The sequence below is a fragment of the Pinus tabuliformis genome, chromosome J (assembly GCF_031772625.1).
Source record: "Pinus tabuliformis cultivar Carrire ecotype Pingquan chromosome J, CPIR1, whole genome shotgun sequence".
NCBI classification, from domain to species: domain Eukaryota; kingdom Viridiplantae; phylum Streptophyta; class Pinopsida; order Pinales; family Pinaceae; genus Pinus; species Pinus tabuliformis.
In genome coordinates this window covers 823,919,893-823,938,307 of record NC_142295.1, presented here as the reverse complement: position 1 = coordinate 823,938,307, position 18,415 = coordinate 823,919,893, and the positions used below count along the sequence as shown (strand labels likewise).

General features: G+C 36.2%; 1 pseudogene; it reads right to left on the bottom strand.

Annotated features, from left to right (window-relative positions):
• The window catches only part of LOC149229243 (putative beta-D-xylosidase 7), a 91,785-nt pseudogene extending 77,400 nt beyond the window's left edge, over positions 1–14,385 (bottom strand).
• Positions 14,386–18,415: the final 4,030 nt, after the last annotated feature.

Genomic DNA, 18,415 nt, shown 5'->3' with positions numbered 1-18,415 from the left:
TTTCGAATCTATGGTAACTACTTTTATTTAGCTATGGTGGAAATATAATTATATTTAAATATTATGATCAAGTATACAGACAAAAGGAGCCATAATTTAGTCAAGATGAGGCGTGGGGCCACAATTAAGAAAAAAATTGTCATTGATTCAATGATTGGTTGCAATTGGGTATAAGAATGTCTCATTGGGAAGCAAGGTCTCAGATGATTAGAAAGCATGCCAACATGTGGGTTAAAGAATTCACAGACATTAAGTTACCTTGGAGTAGTGTCAAACAAGGCATCAAAGTTGACTATCCAGTGTGTTGCAAAGTACTACTATAAGAATCCTATCTTTCTCATTGGTTAGTTCTACCATACTTCTATAGTATAAATACACATTTTTGGAAACCATTAGGGGTATTATTTAGTGGTTCCTTATTTCTTATCATTTATGGGGTCATTTTCACTTTTATGTTGTGCTTTTGTCAGTGGTTTTGGGTTTGAGTGGATTCTGAATTGTTCTCAACCCTTCAATCTCGAGGATAAGTGGATTCACAGGCTTCATAGTTTTTGGCTCTGGGTCCTTGCATGGTTGGTCATCAACCATCCAAGGCCATCCAAGACCTATTTGGATAAGAGCATGTTGACAAATGGGCTTTGCTAAATTTGTGATTAAACTAGAGACAAGTGAAACACATCTTTTTGGACTGCTTGTCTGCAAGAGACTACTAGCAAGACATTGAGGATCAACACTAAATTTTCTTCCAAGAAAAGGTGCATTGGATACTGCAAACTTTGGAAATTCCTGGTATCTTGTGCTCTTGGCCCTCTCAAGGATTTGGAATTGCCTTGGAGTTATGCCATTGTTCACCTTTTGGAGGCTAAAGTGGAAATTTGTTTTTGCTAATGAGGATAGAAAAAGCATCATGCATCTTATCCACTAGGATTATGAAAAAAATGTATGGATGGGAAAAATTACAAATGGTTCCATGTGCTTCCAAAACAAGTAGAGTGATGCATGTGAAATTTCAACCCACGATGTATTATAACTTCTATACGTGCAATTTGGAATTTGTTGTTGCACATTCAAACACCAAGTGGACTATTTATTTTCATTAACAGAGTTGACAACACTAATTGCTTAGGTCATTGCTTGACAACAATCTGGTATTAACCACTTACATATGTTTTATATGATGCTCAAAATAACCACTTAAGCTTTCGAAGGTTGATCTTTTTGCTAGCAATTAAAGCATGGTTCATTGGAAGCAGATTTTAGTGGAAACTGGTACATAAGTAGTGGCTTGAATCCATCTTTTGATACATTTGATTGCCAAGTTCATGAATTTTATCTGACATCAAAGAATCTCACAGAAAAGTTGTACTAGATAATATCAAACCTTGATGGTGACTTCTTCATTAATTCTAAAGTTCAGGGATTTGTGCAGGACCCATCTCAACTTGGAATACTCTACAATCATGATAATGATTATCCGCATTATCAAGATGGCTGGTCTCTATCTATATTTTGTAAGCATGTACACAAATGCTTCATACATTTTAATCGTTAGCAGTATGTAGTGAAGTCACAGTGAACTACATTTGGTTGGTTTCATGGTTATTTTTTCCTAATTTAAACATGAAAGGAATCAAATAAATAGAATTACTTTCCACGGTCACAACTTACAAGCTTCCCTTTCCAAATAGTTCAATGAGAATATCATTGTGCAAGTCTGCAAAAAATTAATGAAATGAATATTGAGCTCAAAGAACCTAATGTCTTTTAAATAATTGTTGGGAAATACTCTTGAGATAAGGTAAAAAATATTTGTGCATTGTAAAATGAGTGGTGGAAGATTATTTTTCTTACCTTCTAAGTCAATTTGTAGGTCTCCTAGAGGAATCTTATAGACTATAGCCTTTTAGAGAGCACACCTTGGAGTGTAATAGTAGTGTGAGGGGCCCAGAAGGAACACCCAAGACTTGATAATTCTAAAACATGATAGTAAATATTCATAATCATACCTTTTGGGGAGAAAAAATTTCCATTTCGTTGCCCCAATACATTATGTAGCCTCAAAAACAAAGACAATGAGAACAATACATTCTTACATTATTAAGGACATAATCACATTCTGGAACATAACAATGCCTATATTGAACTTGTTCCTTGGAAGGTTCTGTATATACCAAAACAAATACATAAAATTATTTCAATTTAACTAAGCTTTTATATATTTATGTACGAGATAGGAAGGGCAAGGGATGACATTATGGATTATTCTGTTAATTAAGGGAATACTTTCCTGGAGATCATGCAAACAATCCATATCCATGCAATAAAGGGAATTGTTTTTCAGTTGCAAACATATCATGCATGATGAAGAGAAGAAATCAAGACTCGCATGGTATGTCTGACTACTTTTAGAGACAATATGGAAGGCACCCACTTTAATAGTGTGCCACTTCAACTCTTATGCTCAACTGTCTTAAGGGATTAGATGATTCTGCGCACAAAGTGTACCTGGCCTTCTTCATCGACAAAAGTGTTATGTGTCAGCATTTGCAGAGCAATGCATTCAAGAAAGATATAGAAAGGATTGTGAATGAGTTGAAGTCATATGTAACACACCTTTTTTTTTTGTTCAGAATATTTTGCAGAGGGTAAAAAGTGACCAGTTATCACATTTAGTGAAATACATGAGGATCTTTTACTAATATTATTTTGATACTCTTCAGGGAAAAAGAAAATGGACTGGGCCAGGTACTTCTACAATAAAAAATGCATATCATCTCTCAAGGTTTTCATTCCAGAACTTATCAACCGTTGGGGTCTAAGATTTCAGTGTTTTGAAGACACTTATGAAGACCTATTAAAAACCTTGCAATAGGAAGGTATTCAAGGCCACTTAAGAATATGATGCATTTTTAGATGTTTTGGATCGTCTTGAAGATAACCGTATGCCAAATTTGAAAGAGAACCTTGAAGTTCTTCACTATGATGATGTGCATGGTTTCCCAGAAGAGGGCAAGGAACAGAGATCTAAATATGACTACACTAATATTCCAGATCAAGAAGGGATATTTGAAGTTGGTCAAGTAGCCGCACTGGATCAAACCCATGATGAAGTATTTGATGAAAATCTTGACTCTATAACAAAGTTAAGTTCTACTGGTTTAGCACTATTTGATGGTGATGACCTTGTTGCTCAGGAAGCCTTTATTAGGCCCAAGTTATAATTATGACCATTATAAATAACGCTTCCATAATGGTCATGTTACATGTTTGTTCAAACACCGAAAAAATCAAACCTTTAGACAAGCTAGATGTTTGCAATACGCTCCAAAATAAGCTCTTCAAACAACTGGAACTGCACTGTATCCAACAAAGTTGACGAAGTACACATCACATCACCATCCCTCTGTCTTACCACTGACTCACCAGCCATATAAGAGCCACTGTTAGCTGAAAATTTATCCTTTCTACCATGCACATAGGACTTGGCTTGTTCACTAAACTCATTTCCTCCATATCTTGCCTATACAACACAACATAATTTTTTGTTTGCTTCTCTAAGGAAGCACCACCTCATGTAACAACTTCATCTTCACCCTCCATGTGATCTTCTTCTCATCAGTTACAACAAATAATGCATAATATACCCATTGTTTGTCTTTTCTTCTTTGTTGATTTGGATTTGTTTCAGAAGCAACATCATCAACAACTTCACTTCTCGAGATCTGTCTGACCTGAGCTTCTCTGACCTATGCATATGGCTAAGTTATCGCTGAAATTACACCATTCTTTCTGCTGAACTAATCTTGTATTCTCATCTAGACAAGAACAAGAAAATATGTTTTAGCTTTCAGTGGATTGAAAAGAAGGAAACTGAAGGCACTCCCTTGATGAAGTGGTCAAAGATAGCTAACTTAAAAGAAAAAAGAGGGATGGGGTCTCAAGAAATCTATGTTTTTAGCCAAGCCTTGGTAGCAAAGAGCCTTTGGAGGTTGTTCTCTAATGAAGGACTGGGAGGCAAAGTCATGAAGTGGATATACACGAAGGAAGGGTCCACTGAAGAATGAATAAGGGTACACAAAAAATCTCTTACAGAGCATTAATTGTTTGCAAAACATTAGTTAAATATTTCCCTTAAGATGAAAGATGGATTGCATGAAAAATAGGAAAATGAAATAAAGTAAGAGTTGGGCAGGATCCATGGAAAGGGTGCAATGGTGATTTCAGGATGTCAAAACCTTTTCTGTCAGATCTTCATGACTTAAGGGTATTTAAGATTAGGGATATAGCTTCAAATTCAAGAGAAATATGGTTTCAAAGGTGGAAGGAAGAAGAGGAGCTACACATAGGGGGAAAAGGTTGTTTAATGGAATTTGTTTGTCAACAGTCTAAATCACAACACCATAACTTTGTCATATTAGGAAGATGGGCTTAAGTGGTCAAAAAATAAAGCATCTGTTTTACACATTAAAATTTGGAAATGAGGTAAGAATTCTTGAAGACCAAAGTGGTGGAAGGCAGTTTGGAAACTTGAAAATCCACTTAAAACAAGAAAAAAAAATTATTTAGCATTGGCAAACAAAATTATTACATGGGACAATAGGGAAAAATAAATTGGAATGGACCAGATGGTATGTTTTATATAAGGCAGAAAGTGAATCAGTGAATCACTCGTTTGTCCTTTCTCAAAGCTGGTGTGGAAAGAAATTTTGCAAATAACAAATGGCAAGAACAAGTGGGACAAAGACTCTTTAGTGAGCTGTTTTGAGCATTGACATCTTGATAAACATATTTCCATTCATAGATATTTTCCATGCTTTGTTTTGTGGGGGATTGTGGTTAGCTAGAAACAATGCATTATTTCAAGGTAAAGAACCTCATCCAAGATTGGTGGCTCATTAAATAAGAACTGGCTATGGGGGATGCTGGAAGCCAAAATCTCCAAAAGCTCAGAGAGTTCTGAAATATCCAACATAGATCATTCTACAGCTTGGGGTTACTTTGATGGTGCATGTCAAGAAACCCCTAGGTAAGTGTGGCTTTCGATGTATTTTATTTTGAAATAACTCATTATTTTTCTATAAAATTTGGAGCTGGGCAACGCATTGACCACAAAACTGAGTTGTATGCGGTGTGGCTATTACTAAGAGTAGTTCTATAAAGAGGTGATGGAACAATGCAAATTCTAAGGGATCCAAAATTGCTGATTGATTGGGCTAGTGGACATAAGATGATAACAAATTTGGTACTGAATACAATCAGGATCAAAGTTTTATAGATAAAAATAAATTTTCAAGTAATTTTGTTTACCAACATTTACAAGGAGTGATACAAAGGAAAACCAATTCTCAAAAGATGCTTTGTTTTTGCAAGAGGGAGTCCTGATAGAGAAACAATTTAGAGAAGGAACTCTTGTCTCAGAATCAATTTTTTTTTTTTTTTTAATTTTTCAAAAAGATGATAAAATTCTTGTTTATTTCTTGAATAAGACAACCATGATACTTAGGGACCTGTATGTCCAAGAGTCCAAGATACATTTTTGATGATTTGAATGAAATTCCCAGATAAATCCTTATGGAAGACTGTAAAAGGTATCTTCTAGGGCAGTCTGTAGACAGGTTCAGCACCTATTTTGGCCAAAAGGCTATGAAAATGTCTATTTTTATTTCCTCTTGAAATAAGCGCTCTCTCTAGTATACTCTACTCGTTTCCCATATCGATTTGGGGTGCGGTTCAGCCTAGATCCTTCCAACCTTTTCATAAAAAAAATTCATGGGAAAAAAAGTAACTGAGATATACTTATGGAAGAAATACTCGCTGAGGAGAATAGTGATGATGATAATATAGGACACTTCATCAATAAGTTTGATGAAATAAACAAGCATTGGGTATCAATTGTTTACCAATTTTCTATGTTCAAGAATGAGATCATGGAAAGACTACCAAATTCAATGCCTTTCTTTGAAGATTAGACACGTACAGACTGGAGGGCATGTCAGTTAGTGTGGTCAAGGATTGTCAGCTTCCTATTTATAACATTTATGGGAAGGGTGCACAAGTCCCAAGTGTGGAGAAAATTGCACAAAAATAGCAGTTACACAGCCTGTAGATGTCTCAATATTACACAAGGATCCAGCCTACTCAAAACCATAAACGCCACTGTTATTTTACTTCCCAGAGGACAATGAAAATATTGTCATGAAGCCATTTTACTTCCCAGAGATGGAAGACAATGTGAGTATTGTCCTAAATCTAATTAGATCACCATTATAGGTGGTAGTATTATTATGGATTTATGTTGAAGTGTGAAACTGGATACTAGGTATCACCAACAATTAGGGAATGGGAACCAATGGCCAAAAGTATTTGCCCATTCTCTTCAACAGTACTAAAGTGATCATAAGGTTTAACCACAAACATAATTTTGGCTGTCTGTTTACCTGGGACATGAACACTGTGAAATCCAATTAGCTGCTTTTATGGGGCTCCTTTGTGGGTTGCAGGGGACTTGGAATACAAAAACAAGCATGCCTCCCATCCATGTTATCATGGTTCCACACAAGTATGGAGGATCTAAATTTTAACTTACTGCAAGGGGTGTTCTCCACTCTGACATGAGATTTTCCTGTGTCACCAAGGGCTTCAACATGCTCCATTGTCACATTCAAATCAATATTCTTGATGGTTGTGGAAGAGAACTCATATGAGTATGCTGAGTAACTCAATCCCTGACCAAAGTCAAACACTTTCTTCCCCATGTAAAATCTATATGTACAACCTATATAGCCTGTATGTCGATTAGGACACATGTTCATGTTTGTCATTGGTATCTTCACAAAGTCTTGAGGGTACCATGTCACAGGAAATCTCCCACCTAAACAGTACAAACATACACATCTCATCCAAGTACTTCAATTTTTCTGTAGTATGTTTTTCCTTTCATCAAAAGAAACTGACAGTATACAAATCCCAAATTCACAAAAAGATAACAACAAAAATACAGGCCAGTGCCAAAGGGACAAGAGAATTTTGATGCTTTGTTCCATATTACCATTGGTAGTATATTTCATTTTACACTAGTTTTTTCTTTACTCGGCTTTGGAACTAAAAAATAATCAACAAAATAAATTGATTAAAAAAAATATCAGCATGCCAACAAGGAGATGTGCAGTCATGAGGTGTCCCTGGATTTCAAGGACATTAGAGATATAGAAAATAGTTATTATTCAAACAATTTTTCTAGATATTTTCTTACAGATTGTTGCAATAACACTAAAATATCCTAGTATAAACTTCTTTCAATTGCTGCAACAACTCATAATTTTGTTGTAAAAGATGCATTTGACTCTGAATTTAGAATTAATATCGAATTAATCACTTTAAATGTTTGAGTAGTCCACCTTCTCCATATATTGTATTCACAAGGAAACCAAACAAATTCTAATATAGCCGACAATTTCTACTTACATGAACTAAACAATTCTTAAAATCATTAAAAAAATCACTAACATTGCCTATAAACTAAGCAAAAAATCACTACAATTGCCTGTAAACGAAGTATAATCATTGCCATTCCCTGTAAACTAAGTAAAATAAATCACACTTGAATTTTAAAACAAAATTGGATAAGCACTACTAAATAACAGAAAACAACATGTCAAGACGAAAATCCTACATGAAACAACCTACTTTAGAGACATTCCTACATCAAGGACAAGGAGAGAAGGGATGAAATTCTAGCCTCCGAGAGGCTTCCAATTCTAGCATCAATCTTTGGATGGCCAAAAGGCCACAACGTAATCGTTGGTTAACTCCCAAAAGATTTGATGGATTCCGGAACCATGATTTCCAAAATTAAGGAACAATTCGTAATCACTCTGAATGGCTTCTTTAGAAACAATGCAACTATCGCCAATGTGGAGGTGAAATGGAACCAATAGCTCATTTCCATTCCCTGTAAATTAAGTAAAATAAATCACACTCAAATTTTAAAACAAAATTGGATAAGCACTACTAAATAGCACAAAACAACATGTCAAGAATGAAAATCCTACATGAAACGACCTACCTTAGAGACATTCCTACATCAAGGACAAGGAGAGAAGGGATGAAATTCTAGCCTTCAAGAGCCTTCCAATTTTAGCATCAATCTTTGGATGGCGAAAAGGCCACGACATAATCGTTGGTTAACTCCCAACATATTTGATGGATTCCGGAACCATGTTTTCCAAAATTAAGGAACAACTCATAATCACTCTGAATGGAATCTTCAGAAATAATGCAACTATCGCCAATGTGGAGGTCAAATGGAACCAATAGCTCAATCTTTTTGTTGGAAGATCCAATCAGGCCTTGGTCCTATTAAAGAAGAGCACCAAGCACAAGAAGAAGCAGTCCATGATCAAGCAAATTGAAATACCAATTGTAGGATATTGGGTCAGAATTTTTTGTTACTTTACTATTCTTTGATGCCAATTGTAGGATATTGGATCAGAATTTTTTGTTGCAATTGTTAACCATGGTAGTATGTCACTAGCATTTTGGTTCTCTTTTTGTTTAAATTTCAGAAAAAGAACAAGGTTTGGCCAGTAAGACCATACGAAAAAATAGTATAATGGCTACTATAAAAAAGCCCATGAGGGCCTAAATCTATGTTTTTAAAGTTTATCGACTCTTCTTGCCAAGAAATTTAGACAATTTAACAAAAGGTTATAGTCTCATCAAATTTTATGGAAAACCTGGATTGCTGGTGGTAAATGGGATGGCTACTATTTAGAAAAGTGGAATACCGTGTGTGAATAGATGGGTTTCCAAAAATAATATGTTGCCCCTATTTTTGAGAGAACTTTAATTTCCACTGGTAGGATCCTGTGAGTACATGTAGCATTGTTTTGTAAAAATAACATCCTTTAGCACACAGATCAACAAACCACTCTAATTAAAACCGCAACAAATGGGGAGGACTAAATTTAAGAACTTAGAGACCCTTTGGAGAGCTACCTTTATGATAGAAATGAAAACCAAACGCTTTCATTGCTACCATGGCCTTCTCTGTTTATGTATGATGATGTCTCTCATAACAAATTTAACTTATCAAATCAAAGATATAACAAAAAATAATAGCCAAACCATGTGAATGATGGGAAAAAAAATAGTGTTGAAGTATAAAATCCCAATAGTATGCTTTGAAACAACAATAAATGGATGGGATGATAAAATACCTGGATTGTAGTCACCAAAAATAATCTCTACAAGTGCTTGACCAGGGTAGGCTGCCCAAATAATGCTAGAGATTTGAGGATCATTTATTGCAAACGACACATCCACTAGCCTACCAGAGAGGATGACAAGCACCACAGGTCTTTTGGAAGCATGAGAAACTTGATACACTAATTTCTCTTGTTGGCCTGGTAGAGTCAATTTTATTCGGTCTTGTTCCTCCTTTTCTTGGGTTTGGTCTAAGCCAACAACTACAACCACTTCATCCACTTTCTTTGCAGTCTCTACAGCTTCACCGAACAAATTTTTAGAAATGCATGCCAGGTCCTCACACTCGGAGTAATACAGAGTGTCCCTAACATATCTCTGCAGGCCTTGAATCGGTGTTATGGTGTGACATGGAAGACCTGGACATTCACAAGCAGTAGGAGAGAGGATAAGTACTTTTCACTACCTATACATACGGTCACATGTGTGTAGATTGCAGAATGAAATAACTATTTATGAATGATTCACGTGTAGATTGCAGAATGAAACAGGTATTTATGAACGATTTTTTTTCTAGGAAGACTGACCATAGTAGTTTCCTAGGAGAGTAGTTGCATTGTTGGCATTAGGCCCAATGACAGCCAATTACTTGGTCCGTGTTTTCGACAAGGGAAAATGTTTTCTGCTATTCTTGAGAAGCACAATACCCTGTCTTGTAGCTTGCAATGCCAATATTTGATGTTCAACAGAGCACACAACCTGCATTTTAAGTTTTCCCTCCAATTGATGGTTGAGATCACCATAAAAAATCCCAAGACACATGTGTACAAAGAACAAATTCAGAAGGGCCCTGTCGATATTTGATTCATTCACTTTTCCTTTCTCTATTGCTGACATTGTGTATTTTCGCAAATAACTTCCACAGTCGACATCCATTCCTGACAAAAAAACATGTGGTAATACTACAATAAGAAGAAGAAGCAGTTGTTGTTTTATCAATAACCGCATGGTACTCCTACTATAGAGAAAACAATTCAACTGAAGACAAGGCTTTCTAAAATAAAATTGATGGATGATTGCAACTAGAGATAGGTTCTTTACCACTATTTTTTGGGCTTATAAAGGTGCATTGTTTTAAATGTTTATTGGGTGTATTGAAATATAGCCACGACATAAACCCAAGTGCGATATGCAGCATGAGGTTTGGAAGCTCGAAGATGCGTATCTTGAGTTGACAGAAAAATCTTATTAAATCAGTGTGGCCCATGGGGTTGTATATATGAAAGCTTTAGCTTCACAACCTCGAAGTGTATATCAAACCTAAGTTAAAATGGGTCCGTCCTGATGTATATGCACTTACCTGTTTTCTGTAATTTTATGTATATTGCTGGAGGCTGTGAAGCTCAAGGGTGCATACCTTGAGTTACACAAACAACTCTTTAAAACATAGTGGTCGTAGATTGGGATTGACAATATGCAACCTCTAACTTCAGAATCTCCAAGTGTATATCAAATCTGACTCCTGAGTTAAGATATATCTGTCTTGATGCTTTCATAATATAAGATGGGTGTCTATTAAACTAACTTGTATGTATTTGCCTGCTTTCAGAATATAAGATGGGTGTCTATTAAACTAACTTGTATGTATTTGCCTGCTTTCAGAATAAAAACAAGTATGTTAGTTTATATGAATTTGTATGCTTCAATGTTTATATGAGTAGTTACCTTCTTTCAGAATGTCTGCTACAACATCTTCTGCAGTTGGTGTATACCGATCAGAAGTGTAAATAATGCCAACAACTTAAGAGTATGCTATGGTGTAATTTAAAGACAAAATTCATATCAAAGAAGTGGCATTCACCCCAAACAATTATACTTTGCATCTAACACATCTGAGGAAACATTACCCTTGAAATCCCCAGTCACGTCTCGCAGTGCTGGTGAGAAGGTTGGAATCACCACACATTGGGACTCCATTAAGGCTGTTGAAAGAGCACATGATACCACTGGCACGCCCTTGCTCCACACAACTCTTGAACAACGGTTGATATGTATCCAACAAGTCTTATTTTCTCACCTGCTCAAAAACATTAAATTAAAAAACTCTCTTGAATTAGCACAAACCCATTCAAATCCAACTTCCAGTTGCTAACCTTAGCAATTTGTGTGAACCCAGATATGCATAGTGGAACTTTACCATTAAACCTGGTTGTGTATAGAGAAGCAAGTATTTGGGGAGATTTTCAACACTGGGTAAAGCTAAAAATTGTAGTTTGCAATCTGTATTTTAATCCCCACCATCACTTAATAGGAGGATTTTACAGTGGTAAAAACAATTCCAGTGGACTGTATAAAATGATCTGGTAAGGATACTATAAACAATTTTGATTGTTGTAGGTCCAAGGCCAGAAAACAAGGTCACTAGTTCCTTGTCACTTAGGGTTAGAGGGAATGATGCTGGTGTTTCCAAGTGAATGCACTAAATTTGAAAACTATAACAAATAAACCATTATGTCGGTAAAAGTTTAAGGAGGATAAATATAGTCCTCCATACCACTGAACATGCAGACATGTAAACAATGGAGGTGCAATCCACAGTGAGAGAGATGTATGCCTGCGTGTGGAGGACTGTAATGGCTGATCACAGTACGACTGACCTAAGTGGGTAATGGTGCACACTAGGTGTACTGATCAACATAAAACCCTACAACTTGGAGGCCATCGGAGACTATATCTATCCTCGCCCTGAAGGCTACTACCTCCTCACATGAAAAAACAGAGAAAATATGGAAATGTAGAGTTGGTAATAGATTTTTACCAGAGCATCGAAAGAGAAGCGAGTATGGCCCTCCTAGTTATCCATGTCATAAGCTGTGAAATGATTGCAGCAAGCAAAAGCTCTCAAATGAGTAGAAGAGCGAACATTTGTCTTAGAAGAGGAAGAAAGGGGATCGCCCTGTAATCCCTTAACGTAGGAAACATAGTACCTGCTAGATAGTAGGGGATATTCTCCTAGAGTTTCTTGACCCTAGACCCATCGAGGATCTCTGAATATATTGATATTGGGCACCTAGAACGTAAGCCTTGACACCTGCCCTGCATTGTATATCACTCTAGCTTCAATGCCAATCGCCTGCACAACCACAAATCATATGTCCTTGTTTAAGTGAGATGAGTTATAGGTATTCATAGCATTATAGAATACAATGGAAATGGCAAGGGTTCCTTCCTCTACTGGTAACTGAGATGAGATATAGGCACTCATTACATTATAGAAATAAAATGGAAAGATTCAAACCAACTGAGATGAGATATAGGCACTCATTACATTATAGAAATAAAATGGCAAGATCCAAACCTGGGCAATGCGATACCAGAGTTTGACATTAAAGGATGCAGCGGTTAGTATGACTTGAGGAAAACTGGTAGCTGTATGAATGAGACCATTGAATTGAATGGCACGATGCCAGTGGGAAACTCCATGTAGAACACCTACAATTTCAAATTCCCTCTGCCTGTCAAATGAAATTTTGATGAATTTTTTTATTTTTCATGCTCTTCATTATACTTCTCTCTCTTCAAAGTTTTTATTTTTTCATGCTCTTCATTATACTTCTCTCTCTTCAAAGTTTTTATTTTTTCATGCTCTTCATTATACTTCCCTATTTTTATTTGACAAAGTTTTGGATTTTTCATGCCTTTTGTTATACGTTTTACTTAAAATTGGTAAGTGTCAACCTTTTCTAACCTCCTCTAATGTGGAAACTTTCTTTCAACTATTTTTTCATTTCAAATTTTATTCATTAATCTTTTTGTGAGAGTGCCTTATTTTTTCCTAAGTTAACATATGTGTTTGCTTGAGATCATAATGACATTAATCACCTAGGGCTTGAAATTTTCATAACACTAACAATAACCACCAACATATTAAACTAAATAATCACCTATAAATGACATTAATGTAGCATTAAGTCAATATTAACCACCATAGAAATTACCCTATCCTTAAAATTGGCTTGGGGCAAAGAAGAAAATGTGACACAATAAAATAAGTGACATGATAAGAACACCATTTAAAACAAATATGGACAAATCACTCTTGTATTTGACCAAGTAAAGCTAGGGTACCCACCAAATTTCAGGAATGGATGGAGCTATGTACTCTACCAAAGTAACCAAAGGCTTGCACGTGTCCCCAATGTCTTGAGATGGCCTCTACCACAAATGAGACAACGAGGCAACCCACAAGGGGTGAAATATGTCCTTAGGGATTCGAACCATGGGAGAGAGGAGAATATCACATTGAAAACTTATTGCAGAAGTCTGGAATTTCCTTTGACCATCAAAATGTCCTTATAAATTCATATTATGTGTTTATATGTTTATAAATTCTAATACAATAGCCTGAAAGTGAAATTGGTGGTAAATAAGTATGGAGAAAACCAACAACACATATGGAGAATAGTGCGACCCACATCGATGCAGAGACAACATCACCTATCAAATTAAACATTGTTTCCCCTCTTATTTCTACAACTAAATCATGACCAACATTGGTGACTGCTAAACGGTCAACCTTGAATGAGGGTATCACTTCTTCCAAAGTTACCAAGGATTTATGCTTATGTCTACAAACTCTTAAGAGGACCCACTACCACAACGATGCAATCTACGAAGGTAAAATATGTGTGAGGGGATTCCAACCTCGGTGGGAAAATATCACCAACCCTGCCACTTATCTTACAAGATCCATTGTTGACAACATTGAAGACTTACATTAACATTGCACTTCTGAATATACTTAACCTCTTATCATATACAACAACATATAACTTGTAAAATGAATATTATTGCAAATTGTTTGTTACTAAAGTGCAGAGAAGGATGTCAATAAGTTTTAGGCTGGACTGCCACTAGTTTGAAGATGCAATCAACAGTAAGACATAGTTAGGTGGGGATAACAGGTTTAGAAAATTTTGAACTTCACTCAGCCCTCACATTTTCTAAAAGTGGAAGCAATGAAAACAAATTAATTTTAAATTTCATCCAAGGAAGCAGAAACCAACCTGGATAATGGGAAATGAGAGAACCCCAACACTTCTTGAAAACATAATGAAGCTTGTAGATGAAGCCAAGAGCCGTTCCTTGCAAGGCTGTGTGGAAACGTGCATACACGTCCATCTTGTGATGACAACATAGAGAGCACTTTCAAGCTCATATCATGCTTATTTATGAATACACCTCAGTTACTTATTGTGGTTTCTCATAAGCTAACTCCCAACAATCATACTTATGACTTTCTTCTCATTCCAATCTATCAAACAACCCATGGAGATGTGTCAGTTGTCATGACATTGCAAACGGACAGAGTTTAATTGCCCCAAAACTTCTCCGCTACCAGATTCACTGCCATGACAAAAATTGAAGAATAAAATGAAAATATCTAGGATTAGTATATGCAGTAGGCATTCTGTTCAGGTGGTACTTTCTAACTTTACTGATCAGATAAATCATACAAGAAATGAATAGAAATAGTTTAGAGGTATGTGTTTGGAGATACGAGTGAGTGGGTACCTTTGCTCCTTCATGCAAAAGGATTTAAGAGATTTGAAACGTCCTTATTACCTCACCACTGCCAACTAATATATTTCTCATGCACTTGAATTGTATTAATACAACAACAATGTTATATATTCGCCATCTATATAGTTTTACAATAAATTTAAAAGACATTATATCCTACAACCTCTAACTATTCTCATTATTATCTTATTTCCATCCCACATTAATGCAAGCTTGTGTGGTACAATCATACTCTTGGGGAGTAAATAAATACAATGCTTCAAAATTAAAATACAATGCTTTCCAGACAATTTACAGGACCACAATGCTTGGTGGGAGCGACAATCCACCAAAATACATGGGTACATAAATATTGCAACTACTAACCCACTAAGAACTCCTTCGAATACATGGTTCATTCATGTTCTCAATGAACTCCACCTAAATGTATAGGAAACTTCAGGTTTTTAGACCTATCATGCCCTATAGAGTTTATAACCAACATAATCCACTCATAGAGAATTCAACTGACACATGGCCCATACTCTATCAGAGGTTTTGCACTATATTAAACAAGCTATCTTGATCATCAAGGACACATGGATAATGGGTATGCCTTATTACAAGAGTCATACAATGATATGCCCTTTACATAATACATAGATAGATATGGTTACATATTATTTACATGCTCCATATCATGCATGCAATAAGTACAAGCTTTTATAATGTCACATGTTATTACAATACTCCTCCTAAGTACCAAATCTAGCTAATATCAAGCTCAAAAACATCAATGAACAATATACATAATCTACACACAACATGTTAGACTTCCTCCAAATATAATATGTGATTCATCTTTCCACATGGTCTTGGTTTTGATTCAATATAATAAAAGGTGTACCTTGTTTATCCATCTCCAACCAATCTCCATTGCTACCACAAGGAATATCATTACCATGCTTTTGGATGAAATTCCAAAAACTCTCTATTATGTCTACAACATCATTATGTCCTCCATGTTGAAAACTCATAATTCCAACTAAGAAATATCTACCATTAACACTAGGCGTAAAAGAATATTGCTTCAATTCATCTTTCACCACTATAATAACCAACCACTAGTTATTCATTGTAGAAACATTCTAGCATCTATACAACAAATTATTCATATATTCTTCTCCATTATGATTTAATTATAGGATTGTCATCTCAAACAACATATGAATTGGAGACCAATCAAACATTTTGGCCAAACATTGGGACCACACAAAATAATCAGGAACTTATTGTACTATAGGGTTTGACATCAACCTAACTATAAACATTGAACAATAGCGCATTTTTGGAGCTGAAGAGCAAGAGATCCCATCATTATATAACATTCAATATTGATGAGAAGCTTCAGCAGATTACCATGGACAATATTGGAACTCCTGGGGAAATTTATGATGATTTCACTGCTTATAAATGCAATATTCAATCTCAAAAATGGTTATCCTACAATCCATTTAGAATTGTAAACTTCTGCAATCTTATTTTCAAATTCATGAACATACTTGGTGTCTTCATATACATCTTCAAATTATGGATTCAACATTCATCTTGGATATTCATATGTTGTCTTTTATTTGTTAGAATCATGAACTTTAGCAAAATTATGGCACTCCCATATTGGGTTAACTAAGCTCAATACACTTTTTAAGTTTTGACTTCAAGACATTTTTATCATCACCATCAAAGTTCTACATCAACATGTACAAATGGAATTTGATCTATGGATATAATCATTCTATAAAAAATGCATAAGACTTTCCTACAATACCCTTTTTCCTATCAAGCTAACCATGGCCAATTATTAGCTGCAATGGAAAGTAGATTCGATTTGTTCTTGAAGTCACCTACCCAAGGGATGTGACTTCTAGGATTCATTGAAGAAGTTGATATCTACCACATGACCCTAGCCACACAAACTTATAATTGCTTTCAATAACATATATACAGGGAGTGCATGTTTTGTTGTATTCCAATCTTTCCCCAAATCCAAAATGAAGCTAACAATAGAAGATAAAGAAACAAATGAAGAGAGAGTACCTAAGGGCGGCATCATCGAGTAGTGGTTGATCAGATCTATGATATTTGGAAGCCCCATCAACGATCATACAAACAATAATAGTGAGGTCTAGAGTCGGAGTCATCAAGATAGTAGGGGCAGTCGAGATAGTTGCAGAAAGGATAGGAGGAGTCGTCACCGTTGGGACAAAACCTTTCTCTTTCACCTTGGGAGACGAGGGATTGTACTTGTTAGGGCATGTCAGGGAGTGGTAGGGTGTGATAGGGAGTGCCAAAGCATGCCAAGGAATGTAGGGGGTGTTAACACATGCCACATAGTTCCAAGGGATTGTTATACGTGCAAGGTGTTATGGCATGTCAAGATGTAAACTATGGTTCTTAGTTGTTTTATGGCCACAATTGGACGTGAGCCTTGACTTGGAAACTTGTAACTTGTTAAGTGGGATAAGTTGAAATTGTACATGAGTAGTCTAAGATGAGTTATAGTCATTTCTTAGGTGAACAAGGTATAATATAGTTGTAGTAATTATAACTTGGTCAAGTTGTTGTAGTCGAGGAAGGAATTGGTTGGGTTCCCAAGTCCCAAAAAAGAAAGGGTAGTTATGTGGGCATGATAACTAAGGAGTGTCAGGGCATGCCAAGGAATGAAAAGGCATGCTAACACATGCCAGAAAATGTCAATGCATACTAAGGATTGTTAGGGAGTTCCAGGGAATCACAAGGGAGAACTAGGTCAAAATTCATGGAAATGAATGAATAAGAGTGTGTGCCAAGGAGTGTCAGCGAATTCTAGGTGTCCTAAGGATGAAGTGTGCTAGGAGATGTTCATAATAGGACTTGCATGAGGCAAGCCTATGGTTGTGATAAGGGGCTAGAGAAATTAGTTTCAAACAAAGGGAGACTTTGGGTTGGGTACAACATTGTTTTTCTAATGCCTTGGTTGGCTTCCCAAGCCACAAAAAAAGTAAGGTTATCTATGAGGGCATGATGGTTGAGGAATGCCATTGTGTGCCATGGAATTATTGGAAGTACTAACACATGCTAGATAGTTACAAGGAATTTTAGGCATGCTAAGTCATGCCAAGTGCTAAGGTATGCCAAGATGTGCCAAGTGCCAACATGTGGCTTGAACACATGCTAGGGAGTGTTAGGGCCGGGTGTCATGGAAGCATAAGGGAGCACTAGTTTCAAATTGATGGAAATGAAGTGTCAATGAGTTCCAAGTGTGATAAGGAGGGAGTGAAAAGATATGTTAGGTAGTTCCAAGGCATGCTAGAGTGCTAGGGAAGCATACCAAGATGTTCCAAGTGCCAAGGTGTGACAATGCATATTGAGTTTTAGCGAATTCTAGGGAAACACAAGGGAGCACTAGGCCATGAAAATGCATGTAAATGAATGAATAAGAGTGTGTGATAAGGGAGATTCAATGAGTTCCAGGTATGGTAAGAGGGGAGTGACATGGTATGCTAAGCAATGGTAAGTCATGCTAACGTACCAGGGTATCATGCGGCCAAGATGTGCTAGGTGCTAAGGTGTGCCAAGATGTGCTAGGAAGTGTTAGGGAGTGCTAGGG